The 7897-nt window shown below is 44.0% G+C and overlaps 1 pseudogene across 1 annotated transcript in view; it reads right to left on the bottom strand.

The window, feature by feature from the left end:
• Nucleotides 1-3676: 3676 nt before the first annotated feature.
• LOC147736992 (uncharacterized) overlaps nt 3677-7897 on the bottom strand; it is a 29919-nt pseudogene continuing 25698 nt past the window's right edge. Inside the window, exon 3 of the transcript XR_015308414.1 lies at nt 3677-7702. The product of XR_015308414.1 is annotated as an uncharacterized LOC147736992 (transcript). The remainder of the gene's footprint in view (nt 7703-7897) is intronic.

The following is a 7897-nucleotide window of genomic DNA, read 5'->3' as shown; positions in this document are numbered from 1 at the left end:
GGTTGTAATCTGGTCTGGCTCATGGTGGGCTCATGATCCTATGGTGGGGTGTAATCTGGTCTGGCTCATGGTGGTCTCATGATCCTACGGGTGGGGTAATCTGGCCTGGCTCATGGTGGTCTCATGATCCTATGGGGGGGTGATCTGGTCTGGCTCATGGTGGTCTCAGGATCCTATGGGTCGGGGGTAATCTGGTCTGGCTCATGGTGGTCTCAGGATCCTATGGGTGGGAGATAATCTGGTCTGGCTCATGATCCTACGGGTGGCCTGGCTCATGGTGGTCTCATGATCCTACAGGTGATCAGGCTCATGGTGGTCTCATGATCCTACGGGTGGTGGGGTAATCTGGTTCAGCTCATGGTGGTCCCATGATCCTACGGGTGGGGTAATCTGCTCTGGCTCATGGTGGTCTCATGATCCTATGGGTGGGATAATCTGCTCTGGCTCATGGTGGTCTCATGATCCTACGGGTGGGATAATCTGGTCCGGCTCATGGTGGTCTGATGATCCTATGGGTGGGATAATCTGCTCTGACTCGTGGTGGCCTCATGATCCTACGGGTGGGGTAATCTGGTCTGTCTCATGGTGGTCTCATTATCCTATGGGGGGAATCTGGTCTGGCTCATGGTGGTCTCATGATCCTACGGTGGGGTGTAATCTGGTCTGGCTCAGGGTGGTCTCATGATCCTACGGGTGGGCTAATCTGGCCTGGCTCATGGTGGTCTCATGATCCTACGGGTGGGGGTAATCTGGTCTGGCTCATGGTGGTCTCATGATCCTACAGGTGGGGTAATCTGGTCTGGCTCATGGTGGTCTCATGATCCTATGGGTGGGTAATCTGGTCTGGCTCATGGTGGTCCCATGATCCTACGGGTGGGGTAATCTGGTCTGGCTCATGGTGGTCTCATGATCCTACAGGTGGGGTAATCTGGTCTGGCTCATGGTGGTCTCATGATCCTATTGGTGGGTAATCTGGTCTGGCTCATGGTGGTCTCATGATCCTACGGGTGGGGTAATCTGGCCTGGCTCATGGTGGTCTCATGATCCTACAGGTGGGGTAATCTGGTCTGGCTCATGGTGGTCTCATGATCCTGTGGGTGGGTAATCTGGTCTGGCTCATGGTGGTCCCATGATCCTACAGGTGGGGTAATCTGCTCTGGCTCAAGGTGGTCCCATGATCCTACGTGTGGGGTAATCTGCTCTGGCTCATGGTGGTCTCATGATCCTATGGGTGGGATAATCTGGTCTGGCTCACGGTGGTCTCATGATCCTACGATGGCGGGGTAATCTGGTCTGGCTCAACAGTGGTCTCATGATCCTACGGGGGGGGGGTAATCAGGTCTGGCTCATGGTGGCCTCATGATCCTATGGGTGGTCTGGCTCATGGTGGTCTCATGATCCTACGGGTGTATTCATCTGGTCTTGCTCATGGTGGTCTGATGATCCAACCTTTTGGTCTAATGTCTGGCTTCAACAGGGTGAGTTTGCCCAGCAGATTACACTCATAAAATGTTTTGGGGACTAGCGGTATCTTGGCCCCAAAGTCGAAGAGCATGCTCACTAGAGCATCATTGATCAAAACTAGCTCCTGAGGGCCATCTCTAGCATTCCCTGTGACAGGGAGAACATTGATTCCTTCTAAATCTTCTTCATAAAGATAAACTTCCCTGACTTTTTTATGCTCGTGGCCCGTTCTGCAGCTCTTTGAGACGTGACCTTTTCTCTCACAAGTTTTGCACATCGCCTTCCAACCTGGGCAGTCTTTAACCCGTTGACTGTGGCGCGAATTTCTTCGCTGAGCGGGCATATTAATGAGTGGGTGCAGTTCGGACAGCCCCTAGTCGTCCTCCGCATATGCCCACTGTGATGTTAGGGGCCGTCCGACGCACGCAACAGGTTAAAGCTGGCCATATGGCCAACGTTGCCACACCTGAAGCACTTCCTCTGAAAATTCTTTGTGTTAAAGGGCTTTGAAGTGGTGCTCAATTTGGGTTTAACAAATCTATCCACTACCACCTTGACATTAATGTTCTCCTTTTTATCACCTGTACTGTCTTTGCGTATAATATCAACACACACTTTTGAATGCCCATGACTTTTGGCTATGGTCAGCACTTCTTGAAGAGATGGTGTGTCTTTTTACCACAGGGCATGTCTTGTTTTGTCAAGTGTGCATACTAACATGAACTAATCTCTTAAGCGATCCTCTAAAGCGGCACCAAAATTGAACGTAGAAGCCAATTTGTGCAAGGTAGTTATGTACTGTTCGACCGACTAATCCTGCCTTTGCATCCTTCTCCCGAAGTGATATCGTTCAAGGACAGTACTCACTTTGGGGAGGTGGTGCAAGTCCAACTTTTTGAAGCAGATCTCGTATTCATTAAGAGTGTCGGAGTCACTATCAGAGAGTTCAGGAAGGTGTTCAAAGAATTCTTGTCCCTCAGAGCCCAAACCATGCATTAACAATGAGGCTTTCCTCTCTGCGCTTAAGGAAATGCCACAGACATGAGCATAATGTGTGAAAACCTTCTTTCACTTCAGCCACGAGAGAGAAGCAACTCCTGGAGATGTCAGCAAGAAGGGAGGGGCAGTGACATTTTGCATGATGTACGAGCTATGTTTTCACCTAGTTACTACTTAAGGGTGATCTTCAGTGATCTGCTTACAGTGCACAATATCCACAAACCTTATAAGCTGTGCGTATCAGCGGAACTGCGTGAAACTTCACCAATTAAAATTTAGGCCAATGTGCACAATGCCAGAAACTATATTTGCTGTGAGCATCAGTAGAACGATCAGCCCGATAACTGATGGCACATATTTATTCAGGGAGGAGTCACTTTAGTTTGGTGCTCAATTCCATGTGTAGATGTGAGTCTGGTGGTGCCTGAACACTGAAAGGCACAGATTTGTTTACATACAATTTCATATATGTCTGATTTATTATTCCTATTACAGCGCCTTCTACCTTGAGAAGGCCCATCCGAGACCAGTGTGTGGACAAAACCCATGCCGACAAATCGAGGACAAAGGGATTGGAACATGGTCTAGGAACACTTACAACAAATCCTACATCAAACCTCACATTTAACTGATGGAGAGCTATGAGCGACCTGAAGCGTAATACTGAGAAAAAGTAACCTGGAGAATTGCTGCAAATTAAGTTTTCTTTAATATATCCTGCACCACGCTCTCTTCTTCTCTTTCTCTCATTTCAATTCATCATAAATTACTCAATTTCACTATTGCTTTATCAGCACGGCACAAGTCGGGGGGGGGGGGGAGCCACAATTTAAGGGGACCCCCCACTATTATCTAGAAACGGGACTCAGTTCCACCTAGATCCTTAGTCTGCAACTGGTAATTGTTACTTTGTGCCCCAGCACTGCAGACACAGGCCTCTGAGTGTTTGTTTGTGTGAGTGGCGCAAGAGAGAGACAGAGAACTTGACAAAATTAGCCCTTCTATTGCTTAATACATTGTAAATGTGAAACACTTTTGGGCTTAGAGGCTGGATAAAGAATAATGTCAGGAAACAAGCGCAAATTAAAAGCAAATTTTATTTATTCACTGAAAACTGTTTAAAAATTTATTTTCCAAGTTCCACATATCTGTTTAAAAATATTTACACTTTCAGTCATTTCCGAGTTTAGTTACAAACTAAAAGTGGGAAAAACACATGATGTATAAAAACTGAAACCAAAAACTTACATTTACATTATTTTATGTTTCTTATCTTTTGTTTTTAAAACAGGCTGTCAACCTTTCACGTGAACATTATTATAAGGGCCTGACATCACTTCTTGTGATGTCACTACATGTGACGTCTCTGTGATTTGCATATGATAATGGGCTCCTTCACTATTTTCCTTACTTGTGCCCTGTTTATTGGCATGACATGGGTCTATAGGTGTTAAAAATAAACATATAAATTCACAGGTGTTCAGCCTGTTTCTCTGGTGATGTCACACTTTGGCATGTATTCGGCTGCTTCTTCTATTTTTAGGTGAGTACAAATAACGTGCTGTTCCCCCTCCTTCCATTTCTCTCTTTTTCTCCCCCTTTCTTTGTCTCTCTCGCTCTCTTTATCTCTCCCCCTCTCTATCTCCCACACACTCCTGTTAGCTTTAGCTTCGTGAATGTCACTGCCACTTCTGGCATTCATATGACAAATCCTTCAGAACATTTGAGAACAAGGGACAATCAGTGTGGAAGATGAGTTGCTGGGAGTGCAACTGATTGTCCTGGCACATATATGCTTTTGATGTGGGATTTCGCTATTTCACCACATCGCCAAGTCGGAGAGGAGTCACGGGTCGCACTTAGTAATAAGGCGCGAGGCACGAGCTGATCCATCAACCGATAACAGTGTGTAAAAGATGCACCAAACGTTACTTAAAAACAAGGTATGTGCTCTTTTATATCTGAAAATAGGTTATTTCTTGAACACCTGTGCTTCGCTTTAGTTCATTACATATAGTGCAGTGGCATTTGTTAATAGTAATACATGCATTTTACCAATGAAGCTTCCATCTCCAGAGCCCTGACAACATGTCCACTCTGGGTGTGTTGGGTTTATAGGTTTTATCACTAATCCGACAAGTTAGCTGAAAATACCGCTGTTAGTCCCAGTATTGTTCAGTGTTGCTTTTACAGGTAGTGTGGTCCGGTGCGATTGAATGTTTTTCTTTGTATCTCTTTTTCACCAAATAAAAATCAACAATGTTTTTTTTAATCCACATTGTGCTTGTCTCCCACTGTGTATCCTGGTACATCATGTCACTTTGCTATGTGTACGGAAGTCAACAATCACTGGAAACAAACACTTTTATAATTCTGCAAATACTGTTATCTGTTTTTCTTCTTTACTGCTATTCAGGTCTTCTATCATTGGTATTTCAATGTCCTACATAATTTGAATTTGATCTTTTTCCGTAATTCATTCCTCTCACAATAACTGCACTGTCCTGCTCTTGTCTATGTCCTTAGACGGGTCAATATTATTTTTGATGTTCTTAAATTCTTTCCGGAATCTCTGCATCTCTAGGATTATTTCCATGTGAGTTAAATGAAGGAGTGTATTCACTGAGGGCTGTGTGGGATCGAAAATTGACAAAAGCCCTTCACACTTTCAGTGCCCTTCTATGTTTTCCCCCTGTGTGTGTTCGCTGATGACTTTGTAGCTCTAATCGTGGACTAAAGCTCTTCCCACATTCATTGCACTTGAGTTGCTTTCCCCCTGTGTGTGTTTGTTGATGTTTTCGTAGGGTTGATAACTGACTAAAGCTCTTCAAACATTCACATCAATCATATAGTTTTTCCCCTGTGTGTGTTCGCTGATGTCTTTGTAGGTGTGATAACTGACTAAAGCACTTTGCACATTCACTGCACTTGAATGGTTTCTCCCCTGTGTGTGTTCGCTGATGGCTTTGAAGGTATGATAACCAACTAAAGCACTTTGCACATTCACTGCACTTGAATGGTTTTTTCCCTGTGTGTGTTCGCTGATGGCTTTGAAGGTGTGATAACTGACTAAAGCACTTTGCACATTCACTGCACTTGAATGGTTTTTCCCCTGTGTGTGTTCGCTGATGGCTTTGAAGGTTTGATAAATGACTAAAGCTCTTCCCACATTCACTGCACTTGAATGGTTTTTCTCCTGTGTGAGTTCGCTGATGATCCTTTAATGCTGTAGAGAAGCGAAAACTACTGTCACATTCAGTACAATTATAGCGTTTTTCCCCTGTGTGTATTCGCTGATGTCTTTGTAGTCCTGATAATTGACTAAAGCTCTTCCCACATTCACTGCACTTGAATGGTTTTTCTCCTGTGTGAGTTCGCTGATGATCCTTTAATGCTGTGAAGAAGCGAAAACTACTGTCACATTCACTACAATGATAGGGTTTTTCCCCTGTGTGTGTTCGCTGATGTCTTAGAAGGTTTGATAACCAACTAAAGCTCTCCCCACATTCACTGCACTTGAATGGTTTTTCCCCTGTGTGTGTTCGCTGATGACTTTGGAGGTGTGATAACTGACTAAAGCACTTTGCACATTTACTGCACTTGAATGGTTTTTCCCCTGGGTGTATTCGCTGATGTGTTTGAAGGCTTGATAACTGACTAAAGCACTTCTCACATTCATTGCACTTGAATGGCTTTTCCCCTGTGTGTGTTTGCTGGTGTCTTTGTAGTTCTGATAACCTACTAAAGCTCTTGACACATTCACTGCACTTGAATGGTTTTTCCCCTGTGTGTGTTCGCTGATGATCCTTTAATGCTGTAGAGCAGCGAAAACTACTGTCACATTCACTACAATGATAGGGTTTTTCCCCTGTGTGTGTTCGCTGATGTCTTTGAAGGTTTGATAACCAACTAAAGCTCTTCCCACATTCACTGCACTTGAATGGTTTTTCCCCTGTGTGTGTTCGCTGATGATCCTTTAATGCTGTAGAGCAGCGAAAACTACTGTCACATTCACTACACTGATAGCGTTTTTCCACTGTGTGTGTTCGCTGATGTCTTTGAAGGTTTGATAACCAACTAAAGCTCTTCCCACACTCACTGCACTTGAATGGTTTTTCCCCTGTGTGTGTTCGCTGATGACTTTGGAGGTTTGATAACTTACTAAAGCACTTCCCACATTCACTGCACTTGAATGGTTTTTCCCCTGGGTGTATTCGCTGATGTGTTTGAAGGCTTGATAACTGACTAAAGCACTTCCCACATTCACTGCACTTGAATGGCTTTTCCCCTGTGTGTGTTCGCTGGTGTCTTTGTAGTTCTGATAACCAACTAAAGCTCTTGACACATTCACTGCACTTGAATGGTTTTTGTCCTGTGTAGGTTTGCTGATGAAGCTTTCGTAGTGATGACAAACTTAAGCTCTTGCTGCATGTGTATGATTTTTCTTTCTTGGTTAGTGTCTGTGGGTCGGGTATATATTTGTTTATATCCCATGACTGCATTTCCTGATGGGCCGACATGGCTTATAAAGCACTTGTGTTTTTCTCACACACTTTATATGTGTGCAGTATTTTGCATGTTTTATTTCTGTTTTAACAAAAAAATGCGATAGCCACCAAATATTTACCACACTCCTAATACGTAGAAAGTGTCTTTGTAGGTGATTGTGCCTTTAGATTGGATTATGGCTATGCACGATTGCGGGTAAAGATGCATCTTCCTTCTGACCGGTGCAAATTATGACAGTCTATTGTATTGTAGATAAAAGAACTCCTCTTTCCTTTACCCATCAGTTGTCTGGCTCTGCTCTGTTGTGCTCTTCTCTGGTTACTGTGGTTTGTCAGGAAAGAGTTTACAATTCTCCTAGAGCACGGAATGATGGCCTGTCATCATTTTATAAAATAGAGCACTGTGGTAATCACATCATACCGATCCGATGATCAAAGCTGGTGTTGAACACTTGTTTATACAGGAGGCGGTTTGTTATTGTTGTTGCCTTAATTTTCCTAAGGTCATTTCTTCGTCTTGTGGCGTGGAGGTGCACAGCTCAGACTCTTACAATCACTGACCTGCCCTTGATACTTCATCCAGGATCTGTCAGTTTGTGTGCAGGTTCCCCTGTCGCCAACTGCGCTGATGTTTTCCTGAATACTGTAGCTCAATATTTCTGCTAATTATTGAAGATTTACAGCATTCGCTTCATTATTGATGGTCATTTCACACATTCAAGGCTTGTTTTCTGTTGGATGTAAAGATATTTAAAATTACTAAATTGAAACATAATGGAATGAGAATTCACAATAGTTGTAAAAGACATTTTGGGGGAGATTTACCAAATCTCCACACAATGCAGCGCAGCCCTCCCACGCGAGGCAGCCCTGCGTGGCGCGACAGGAAATGAGCAGGAGAGCACCATATTTTCAAAGATATGGCT

This window comes from Lissotriton vulgaris, chromosome 1_1, assembly GCF_964263255.1.
Source record: "Lissotriton vulgaris chromosome 1_1, aLisVul1.2, whole genome shotgun sequence".
NCBI lineage: Eukaryota > Metazoa > Chordata > Amphibia > Caudata > Salamandridae > Lissotriton > Lissotriton vulgaris.
This window is presented reverse-complemented; position numbering and strand designations above follow the sequence as displayed.